At 43.9% G+C, this 11,950-nt stretch overlaps 1 non-coding gene across 1 annotated transcript; it reads left to right on the top strand.

Moving 5' to 3' along the window:
- The first annotated feature begins 8,376 nt into the window (after window positions 1–8,376).
- Window positions 8,377–8,448, top strand: TRNAH-GUG (transfer RNA histidin (anticodon GUG)). Its single transcript has one exon. It is a non-coding gene; the product is annotated as a tRNA-His (tRNA).
- Window positions 8,449–11,950: the final 3,502 nt, after the last annotated feature.

The following is an 11,950-nucleotide window of genomic DNA, read 5'->3' on the forward strand; positions in this document are numbered from 1 at the left end:
GATGCCACCTCGTGCATAGATGGCTTTATTAATCATCAACAAAAGAGTGACTGTTGGTGTAAAAACAAATAAAGTAACCAAAAAAGGAAGAGGGGCTGGTGTGATGGAAAAAAACTCTATTTTTTAAAAGAACCCTCACTCACCAACCTAGTTGGTGACATGCTTCATCACCGAGTCTCCCTGTTGTGCTTCAACGCCTGAGTTACAGCGGAGCTGTTTTTTTTTTTGACAGTGTGCTAGTGCAAAAAAAGGGGGGGTGCAATTCTAAAAGATGGCAAGCTGCACACAGAAATAATTTTAATACCAGGGCAGCTTGCAATTGTTAAATACAGGTGAAGCGGACACGTGCTGACCTTAACAATGAGCCAACTGTATCCTCGATTTTAAAGTGAAAGAGTGGTCGACATGTTTCTGCTTGTGACTGCTATTTTAGCTATTTTTATGTTACAAAGGTCCTAGCTTTTTAAGATATCTAGAGGATTGATTTTCACAGGCTAAAAATAAAGGCTGTGTTTTTGCTTCAGTGTCCAGCCGGACCTAGAAGTATTTATTTCAAAATTTAGTAAGAATAGGTAGAATAAAGCGAAAACAATTCACACATAAATAACTGGGCACAAGCCTGTACCAAGTCAAAGGAAAACAATACAAAGAAAAGACAAAGAATTCACAGGCAAACAAGGAGAACAGGGTGGCTTATAATACAATGCAAGAAATTCTTGAATAAGCACAAACCCACAGTAACTGCCGAGAAAGTTAAAAATCATACAACAAGCAGTACTGCAAAACTGACTGTTTTGCAGTACTGCTTGTTGTATGATTTTTAACTTTCTCGGCAGTTACTGTGGGTTTGTGCTTATTCAAGAATTTCTTGCATTGTATTATAAGCCACCCTGTTCTCCTTGTTTGCCTGTGAATTCTTTGTCTTTTCTTTGTATTGTTTTCCTTTGACTTGGTACAGGCTTGTGCCCAGTTATTTATGTGCGAATTGTTTTCGCTTTATTCTACCTATTCTTACTAAATTTTGAAATAAATACTTCTAGGTCCGGCTGGACACTGAAGCAAAAACACAGCCTTTATTTTTAGCCTGTGAAAATCAATCCTCTAGATATCTTAAAAAGCTAGGACCTTTGTAACATAAAAATAAGTAGTCTAACCCATGGTCCTTGGCCATTAACTTGGGTTCCCTTGTATACTAAACCTACTGCTATTTTAGCTAAGCTTTCATCAGGACCAAAAAACTCTCTGGCGGTATACGCACGCTAAGGCGTACCCTAACCTGAGGAGTGTGTGTGTGCGGTGGTAAAACTCACGGTTTTACCATAACTGGAGCTCCCGGGATTTCCAAGGGCCCTAATCTGAAAGAGAAATAGCCAAGAAACAAAACATAAGCGCATCCATAGGTGTACACTTATTTCTCTTATGGTTTGCCGAGGTGCGTTTCAATCCATGACCTCGTATTTTATGGATCACGTCATGCCCTCACCAGTGCTCATATTTGTTTGTGACACTAGTGAAAACCTCTGTTACCTGGTCATGCCAGAGGTTAAATGAAAAATGTCGTATTGTACAATTTATCTGTTTATGAAACATTGTATCTTTTAGTGAGCGTACTCAAGTGGTACACAAGTGAAAACTATCAGTGTACCCCGCACAGAGTACGTGCTTAGTTCGTGCTATCCACTCGAAAGTATTTAAAAATGAATGATCAAGTTTTCAAGCTACACACATTACCGCTAAAATGGTTGCACCGTAGCATGGAAGAATATCGGAAAGATTGGGCGGTTTACGTGAAGACAGAAATGGCTTCACGTCACGTCAAGCTGCCCTGTTATTAAAAATATTTCTGTGTGCAGCTTGCCATCTTTTAAAACTGCACCCCCCCTTTTTTGCACTAGCACACTGTAAAAAAAAAGCTCAGCTGCAAGTCAGGCATTGAAGCACACCAGGGAGACACTCGGTCTCCCTGGTGGGAACCCGATGATAAAGCATGTCACCAACTAGGTTGGTGAGTGAGGGTTTGTTTAAAAAATAGAGTTTTTTTCCATCACACCAGCCCTTCTTCCTTTTTTGTTATGTCTCGCTAAACCAATGCGTAACCATTGTTTGGCGAGATTATAGTAAGAGGCTTTCAAATGTCTACCCAAACTGCGGATTAGGTGCAGTTCATGTGAGCCAGGTGCATGCACATCACCAGCCACATCGCACATCGCACATCATACAACATTTGTCTGCGCCTCGGCATCAGACTTCAAAGGAAGCTGCTCCCAAGCTGCTACTCTGCCCCCCTCATCAGACTTCAAAGGAATGTGCTCCCCCGCCCCTGCCACAGTAATGCAGAGAGCTTGCTAACTTATACCCACACGCCCCCCATCCTCTTGTTTTTTTTTATCATTGCACTCTGCACGTCATCTTACTGGGGTCATTTATTGCATGGTTTAAGGCTAAAACCACTCTTCCACGGCCTCGAGAAAAACTTTGCACTTCACCATGGGTGAGAACCCGACGCAGTGTATTTTCATGGGTTACGCATTCCTAACTGAATGAAGAGCATGGTCTTGTGGCTTGCTTCTAACTGGCTATGTTCACTTGCTGGAAAACAGAGTCTTCTTTACAGTGTTAGAAGGTGACCGGGCAGGAAACTATTCACACTTGCCCATTCCTTCTTTATTTGCTGCATGCCTTTGTATTCCTTACTTGGCAAGCTACGTGTGAGAAATATGTGAAACCATTCCTCCCACATATTTGAATTCAGGTATTTTAAGAGGCTGATTAGATTCAGCATTTACCAGATGAATGCATTTATGGCCATAACACAGAAAATAATTGAGAGACGTTAAATCAGGCTGTGCGGTGGGTCACTGAACTTCTTGAAAATCAGAACATTCAAATTTAAAACATAGCAATGCTTAATAAAAAGTAAGAGCCCCTGCAAACTCATAATTTAACATGCCTGCAATGTGAGAGTTTAAGAGTCCTGCACTCCTAGAGTGGTTTAGACATGTGTTTAAAGGAATAACTGCAGAATGATTAGTTAATAAAATTCCCTCTTCATACAAGCGAGGTGCCCTGCCTGAGAGCTATTTTCGTCATGATATTGCACGTGCTACACTAATGCATTACAGGATCTGCCTTGACAACGCTGAATGCACAATTGGTTTAGTAAATGATGTGGGAGTAACTGTACAGTGATTTATGCCACTGCTTTTGTGTTGCTGTCTTTCGTTGCATGATTGTCGGTGTCTTCTACTATAGGCCTTCTGCCATGAAGACAATATGCTCTGTTGGAGTCTTCATACTATATGGGGAAGGTGTCTCGCCCTCATTCTACCACCCTCACTCTACCACTCTACCGCCCTCACTCTACCACTCTACCACCACAAATGCCATCACCAATACCAATATGACCACCACCAATACCACCTCTGAGTATACCACCATCACTACCAAATCAACCAATACCACCACCACCAATACCACCACCCCCACCAATACCACCACCACAAATACCACCACCACCAATACCACCACCTATACCACCACCAATATCACCACAATACAAATACCATCACCAATACCACCAACACGAATACCACCACCACCAATACCACCAACACCACCACCAATACCACCGCCACCAATACAACCAATACCAATACCCCCACTAATACCACCATCAGCAATGCCACCACCACTACCACCACCAAAATACCAATTCCAACCAATACCACCAACACCACCACCAACACCAGTACAACCAATATTACCACCACCAATACCATCACCACCAATACCATCACCACCACCACCAACACCACCACTATCAATATCACTACTACCACCAATACCACAGCCACCAATACCATCACCACCACCAAAACCACTCCCAATAATACCACCACAAATGTGATCACCACCACCAATGCCACCACCAACAATACCACCTCTGAGAATACTACCACCACTACCAATACCACCAATACCACCACAACCAATACCACCACCACAACCAAAACCAATACCACCTCCACCAATACCACCACCAATACCACCACCACAAATACCAACAACACCACCAATACTCCCACCAATACTCCCACCAATACCACCACCAATACCTCCAACAATACCACCAATATCACCAATACCTCCAACAATACCACCAATATCACCAATACCTCCAACACCATACCACCACCACCAATACCAAATTCACCACCACCAATACCACCACCAATACCACCACCACCAATACCACCACCAATACCGCTAATACCAATACCACCACCACCACCAATATATTTGTTTGAACTTCATCAGTGAGAAACAGATGTTTTGGGACTCTGGCAGGACTTTGCCACTTACCAAAAATATTGTTACCAGCACAAGATGTATTTTGCCCTGAAGATGCTTTTGTTTATGGAGAAATGCATTGGATTCATCTGCTAGTGATACTCTCAAGATTGAAAATGAAGCAATTAAAAAAACATACAAGTAATATTGGACTCTTCATACACTTTTTGAAAGAACTCTGTTAGTTGATGTTATGTTAAATTGCTCTTTTTGCTTATGTGTTGCCTCTCATTCATTGTGTAACATAAGGAAGCATCATATAAACTTTATGAAATTACATAGAAAATAAGCCACTTTCGATTAATGCAGTTGTTCCCCTTAATGTTTTCTGCTAATTACATTCACTTTCTGTGTTAAATCTCCATGCTACTTTCCAATAGTCTACACACATCACATTTTAGATTAATGCATTTCAAAATTCTTGCACTTCATTGTAATGCACCAAGAGATTATATGTGGGTGCACTCTACACCTGTGATTATAATGCACCCCTACACATTAAATGTGATTACCGCTGCATCAGAGGGAAGAAGAAAAGGGAGGCCAGTCTGGCTTCTCTTTTCACCTTTGAGCTAAAGAATTATTTAGTCCTAACTAAACCAGTCTTGTATTGCTCTTCTCTTCCACAGAGATTATGGGTCCTGCCCAGGATGCTCTTGCTTTGCTATTCTTATTTCCTATAGAGATTGTTAATGGAGTCCAGGCCAGGTCTTGTTCATTCTTCTCTTCCAAAGACCTGCCTAGGTCAGTCCTGTTCTCTCTTCTCTCCTTCCATTTAGTTTATCAGCCCTGTCTGGACCAATCCCTTGCTCTGCTCTCCATCCTCATATTCCTCAGTTTATTTCTGTCTACGGTCTTTCTGCACTTGTCTCCCCTTCTAAATGTTTTACCAGTAATGCTCAGGCGAGCCTGACAATCATTTGTATAAGTGTGAGATTGTTACATTATGGACGCAAAAAAAGCGTGCACAACAGAAGCATCACTATAAAGACTTATATGTCAGTACTTAGCTAATCACTTTTGCTCAGATTTGGTCCTTCCACGAAGGACATACAACTTGAGTACCAAAAGGAGATTCTGTTCACTGTGTGGCAGTTTACAAAACATAAATTAAGGGGAGTGGGTGAGTACTCTCAGGGTTCACGCACAAAGGGACATGACCCAATTCTTGGAGTGGCATGAACCTATCAGGTGGTTTCAGCCAAGGATCACCGAGTTCAAGGCAAAGTGTTTAGTACGTAGGTGCGTTTAGTGCCTTAGCTAAATCTATTGGTTCCTGGGAGAAAAAAACGAAATCCCGAAGTCTGATGTCGCATTTTAAATATCCGTTTGTAAGTATTTCTTTTTCATAAATACAAAAAGGGCAAAGGAACCATGAACAGCCGACACGTGTTTCGCCCCTATGGTTGGGAGGCCAAAGGATTTTTTAAGGCAATTATTGTTTATGGATAGAATTGCAGTTTCGAAGTAGATGGTTGAGATGAAGAAATGCTTTGTCCGTGTAAAGGCAAACCATCCGAGGATGGATAAGGAAATTCAGGATTCTGCGGTCTGAAAATATATTTTAATACTTTTTTAACTGGCCTCTATTTTCAGTTTTTATTGTATTTTGCTGATGAGATGGACTTCACTGTGAATGTGGAGGGAGGCTGATTGCTCCATGTAAAAAGAGTCATTGTAATTTGTTGGAGGAGGGGTCAGTACAAAAATGTATCAGTCAAAATGTGATGCCAATTTAAAATTGTGCATACTTTTACAATCTGTTAAGCTATTTGTCCAAAACATATATTCTGTTTACATTCTGTTTGTGCATAGTGTGTGTGAGCGAGTTCATCGAGAGTGGTGCGAGCGTAGGGTGAAAAATTTGCCGGTGTGAGTGTCGGGTGAGCTGCATGAATGCAATGTGAAAGCGGGGCCCATATATTTTTTGAATGAGTGGAGTGTGTGCAGAATGAGTGGAGTGAATGCAGGGTGGTGTAAATGCAGGGTGAGTGGTGTGCCTGTGTGTGGCGCAGGGTGAGTGGTGAGAGGGAAGGGTGATCTGTGAGAGAGACTGTTGAATACATTGTGAGAGGAGTTAGTGCAAGTTAATAATGTGTCCCTATGAGTTTGGCACTCTATTGTCCCTATGTGCAGGCAAGGTAAACAGAGTGCCTGTATGAATGCAAGCTGAGAGATTTGTCTGTGTGAGTGCAGGGTGAAAAGAGGGAGTGCAGTCAGTGGTGAGACTAGGGTGAGTGATATGCTTGTTTCCGTGGTGTGAGTGCTGTGGTCATGTGAGTGTCGGTGAGCTGCATGAATGCAATGTGAAAGCAGGGCCCATATAATTGTCGAATGAGAGCAGTGTGTGCAGAATGAGTGGAGTGAATGCAGGGTGGTGTGAATGCAGGGTGAGTGGTGTTCCTGTGTGTGGCACAGTGTGAGTGGTGAGAGGGAAGGGTGATCTGTGAGAGAGACTGTTGAGTACATTGTGAAAGGAGTTAGTGCAAGTTGATAATGTGTCCCTATGAGTTCCGGCACTCTGTAGTCCCTATGTGATGGCAAGGTGAACAGAGTGCATGTGTGAATGCAGGCTGAGAGATTTGTCTGTGGGAGGGCAGGGTGAGAGGAGTGTGCAGGGCCAGTGATGTGACTCGGGTGAGTGAAATGTTTGTTTCCGTGGTGTGAGTGCTGTGCTCATGTGAATGAAGAGTGAGCTGTGTGAGTGACAGGAGTGCCTTTGTGAGTGCAGAGTGAGCATGCAACAGTGTGAGAGTATTGAGAGCATGGTGAGTGAAGTGACCATGTATAATGAATTTGAGTGTGGGTGAAAGTGCAGAGTAGGGTGAATGAATGCATGCTTAGTGATTTGCTTGTTTGAGTGAGTTTCTAGAATGAGCAGTGAGAGTGACAGGTAAGTGAAGAGTCACATGAGTGCAGGGTGAGTAGTGTATTCGTGTGGGAAACATTCTTTACGACGCAACTTTTACCACGCAGTACCTTTACAATGCAGGTTTTTCAACGCAAGTCATTACAACAACTTGCGCTGGGGATGCTCTAGGACAGGTAATAGTTTAATTTACTATCCATCACCTTCCCTACTATCCACGGGGACTGGAGTTGGAATAGTAAATTAAACTATTCACTATCCAGCACCCCCCAACTCAAGGCGTTGTAACGACCTGCGTAGAAAAACCTGCGTTGTAAAGGCATGCGTGGTAAAAGCATGCGTTGTAACAACGTACATCCATTTGTGTGACTGCAGGGCGAGTACAGGGTGATCAGCGCAAGTGCATGGTGAGTGGTGTGAGCGTTAGCCCTATGGGCATGGCGCGGCTGCTATACAGAAACCACTCTCTCACAGTAACAATACGTCTCTCAATTCCCTCCACTCTTCTAATCCTATCAATGCTCACTCTACCGCCTCCCTCTTCCATAAACCAACTGCCCTTTAAATCGCCGACCCCCCACCCCAAGCCAAACCCCCACCCTGTTTAATGTGAATCTCAAAAACAAGAGAAGTGTGGAGTAACTCATTTTACGTGTTAAAATATTTCTTGGGCTAGCTGAACAGAGCTACCCGTAGTGTCGGCATGAAACGTGTCTTCTGTACCCAAACAACAGTGTGTAAAACAGACGGTAAAAGTCCACAGCTTCATCTCTGATATTAACCTGAATACCCCTTTTACAATGCTCCCACCTTACCTCTTGCTATTTCTGTATTTTTAGTTCTAGCTTTTTCCACTCTCATTGAGCAAGGTCACACATCATCTAACTCTCTTTGGCTGTACCGCTGCGCTCAGTCACTTTCTGCTCCAAACGTGCATAAGAGAGTGGGCTAACACACAGCGTGGCGAGGAAACTCCGTCTGTGTGCTTAGTATGGATGTAAAGACTTTGCCTTGTCTTCTGGCCTACAAAGGAAGATCGATAGGGTACTGTGGACATTTCAGAACCAGTCCTCACACTGTCACAGACCTTCACAGCAGCACACAGCTGACAGCCATCAAAGCTACAACCGAAGATCAGCACAGAGCCCAAGTAGCTCGCCGTGATCGTATAGTGGTTAGTACTCTGCGTTGTGGCCGCAGCAACCCCGGTTCGAATCCGGGTCACGGCATTGCGGGTGGCAATGTCACGGCAGTTGGGCGATGTATTTTTTATATTTACTTTACTTTGTAAATTATTCCTATATTACATAAAGACATTATAGCAAACACATCTTCCCTAAAATCTTATTAACTACAACCATTTCCCCAACTGTATATATGGCTTTCTCGGTTCGAATCCGGGTCACGGCATTGCGGGTGGCAATGTCACGGCAGTTGGGCGATGTATTTTTAATATTTACTTTTCTTTGTAAATGATTCCTATATTATATAGAGAAATTATAGCAAACACATCTTCCCTATAATCTTATTAACTACAACCATTTCCACATCTGTGTATATGGCTTTCTCGGTTCGAATCCGAGTCACGGCATTGTGGGTGGCAATGGCAGTTGGGTACTCACGTTTTTTGGGGATTAAATATCCACTTTATTTGTAAATGATTATTGTATTGTGGAAAGAAATGATGTAAAGGAATTATAGCAAACACGTCTTCACTGTTATCTTATTAACAGCATCGGTTTTCACAAATGTAAAACAAATTAAAACAACTGAGAAGCCATGGTCGATACACATTTAACTGTTTTATTAAAATGTTTCATAATCGAAAATATAAGCGACAGACTTTTAAATATACGTTTGTCGTACATAAGTTCCCGCTTTGGAGATGGAGGGGGTTAAAGCAAAGATTTGACTTAAAATTCTGGATAGAAGCACAGGGGTCATGTGCACAGACAAAGGCAAGGGCCCGGGTCAACAGAAACGGATCAGGGGCTGTCTGGCTAATGCAGAAGAAGAGACTCCCCAGCTGCAGGGGTCTGCATGTCATAATTTGGTTGAAATGTGTTAATAGTCACATTTTTGTGGGGTGAGAGTCCTGTAGTGAGGTGCATTTCTTTAGCACAGAATAAAGTCCTCATTTTTTGCAATGTGTGGGGGCATAGCTTAGCCTTGATATCTATAATATGTGAAGATGGTGCAGTGGTACCGTGATGCTGAGCTGACCACGGAGTCCCAATTATGTCTGTTAATTGATACCCAACCATGGATGAAACGAGGGCATTTTCGTTGCTTGCTTTAGGGCCCATGCCACCTTGGCTACGTCACTGGCAGTGCAATAGGCAACCCTGTCTTCCTGAGAGGCGGAAGTGATGATAAAGGAAACGTTCTCCATCGATTTCCCTCCATTTTATCTGTGAGTCTGACTGCCACAGCTTACAGATTTTTGAAATTTCGTTTCTATGACCTATGACCTGCAAGGCGGACCTTAATCATACATTGCCTCTGATCCCTCGTCCCCCAGAGGCCTGCACGCCTCTCTGCTGGGATCCAGGTTTACATAAAGGGACCCCACAAAGGCCCAGAGGCCTGAAAGCTTCCCTCCGCCCCTGTGCACTGACTGCCACTCATGGCCTTTCCCCGTGCCCTCTAAAGGACAGGCTGGACCACTGTTGACAGATGGCGCATGCCATCTATTGTGTCACACATGGCAGACGGTGTCCTCCAAGGGACACACTTTACTATTGCAAAAATAACCCCCACTGAGTCACGTGAGAGCAGCCATCGGGATCAGCTGAGTCTTCTGCACAGAGTCCAGACCTTGGGTCACAGTCAGATTCATCGTAATCTAAAGAACAGGCACTTCCATGAAGCCTCCGTAAAAGCACAACTTCTAGTGGTAGAGCCAAGCCAATAAGTAGACTCCCTGCTGAGAGGGTGCTGGATCCACACACAAACGTAGCCCTTCAGTCACATCCCCCAAACAAGTCTCTGGCTGCAAATGACAACAGAGTCTGGTCTACTTGTGAACAATCATGTGACGGACGAAAGCTTTGTAGGCACGCTGGATCACTCTAACTGGAAGGTAGGTCTTGGATGGCATTGAAAGCAAGTGGACCCAATTGGGCTTTAAGATGAATACTTGTTTAAAACACGGCTTATGAGATTCTTTGAGGACAAGAGAAAATTGAGAATCATTTTTCCTCATACAAACTGTGGTGTGTTTAAGAGACTGTCAAGAGATACAAGGCTTGGCACATGATGCAGTTTGACAAAGAACCTTAAGCAGAGTCTCCTTTTACTGGGACCATATGAAAGAGTTCAGCCATATATGTGATAGGTTCTCCATTGCGCAATTCATGACATATATCTGACAGAACATCCAGAGGTAGTTCTTAGACTACAAACTAGGAAGTTGACAGTGAACTTCCTTGTTTTTGATCCATCAAAAGGATGATCCATTGAAGCACCAAACCTCTAGTGCCAAGGTCCTGCTGTCTGAATAGGAAGATGATGTTGCCCAGACGTTTCAGGGCCAGCATCGTATGTATCAAGTAATCTGCGTATGCTAATCAGAACCGAACAAGGGCAAATCAGTTTTATCGCCAGGTCAAGGGCCCTTCTGGAAGAGTCAAGGAGTCTGTGGATATTGAGGAGATACTTAGCCGACAGATCAAGATCACTGCTCTCTCTGGTGCAATAGTCAATGATTCAACATGGATATGAGGCAAGGCAGGGCTTCTATAGTGCCATGTCCACAACAGATTTTGGTACCTCTTACCTCACCTCAGACCAGCCACATGGCCGGCCGCTGCCTCTCCGTCCGCTCGACGCTGCCACTCGATCCTCGAATGCAGGAACCAGCGTTATGCTTAGTCTGAGCGCGTGATTCGGTGCTCAGATGGGGAATGGGGACCAGGGCATGTTCTGCACCAAGACTGTAATGCAGGCTGGGTGAAAAACATGCAAAGTGTGCCTGATTGTTATGTTCGGGCCAAGAGGGTCGGCCAAATAGTTATGAGCACTTTAGAGCGGAGCAACCACTCCTCCTCCTGGCCCCTGCTCTGGCCGTCCAGCCCACCCGCATCAGAAACCAGAAAAAGAAAGTGATAAAAACAATGGCTATTATCATTTTTAGTTATCATTGTTTTTTACACTGCATAAAGCAGTTGGGCGACGCTCCTCCTTAGCGAAGAAACCACCACTGATCCTTCCACCAATCCCCGCCCGTCAAAGAGCAAAGTTGTAGCAGTCAATAGTGCGATGCCCAGGGGCCTGCACAGACTATCAACCACATACCTGGACAACAACCCTGGCCCGTGCTACCAGCGAACCCTGCGTGACTCCACTCCACCCCAACCACAAACGATCCAGAACAAAGCCATGGGACATCACACCACCCACTTAGAGCCCAGGGGGGTCAGTAGCAGAAGATGTGGTATCAGAGGGTACCCATGCCCCCCTGGGCACCGTGCAGGCGACATCTTCCTTCCTGCAAATGGAAACAGTCCTCACTGAAGGTTTCCCGCTACCCAGACGGACAATGGCTGATCTAGAATTCATCTGATAAATACAAGGTCTGCAACTAAAAAGATGACAGGAGAAAACATGTAAAAGGCTCTAGAAATTACAACGAACAAACTTTTGGACACAGACATGGTAGATGATGAGTCAGCAACTCAGTGACTATGCACTACTGCTAGGAATATTATCAAGTCACGTTGACATATTAGA

Source organism: Lissotriton vulgaris, chromosome 12 (genome assembly GCF_964263255.1).
Source record: "Lissotriton vulgaris chromosome 12, aLisVul1.2, whole genome shotgun sequence".
Classification (NCBI taxonomy): Eukaryota; Metazoa; Chordata; class Amphibia; order Caudata; family Salamandridae; genus Lissotriton; species Lissotriton vulgaris.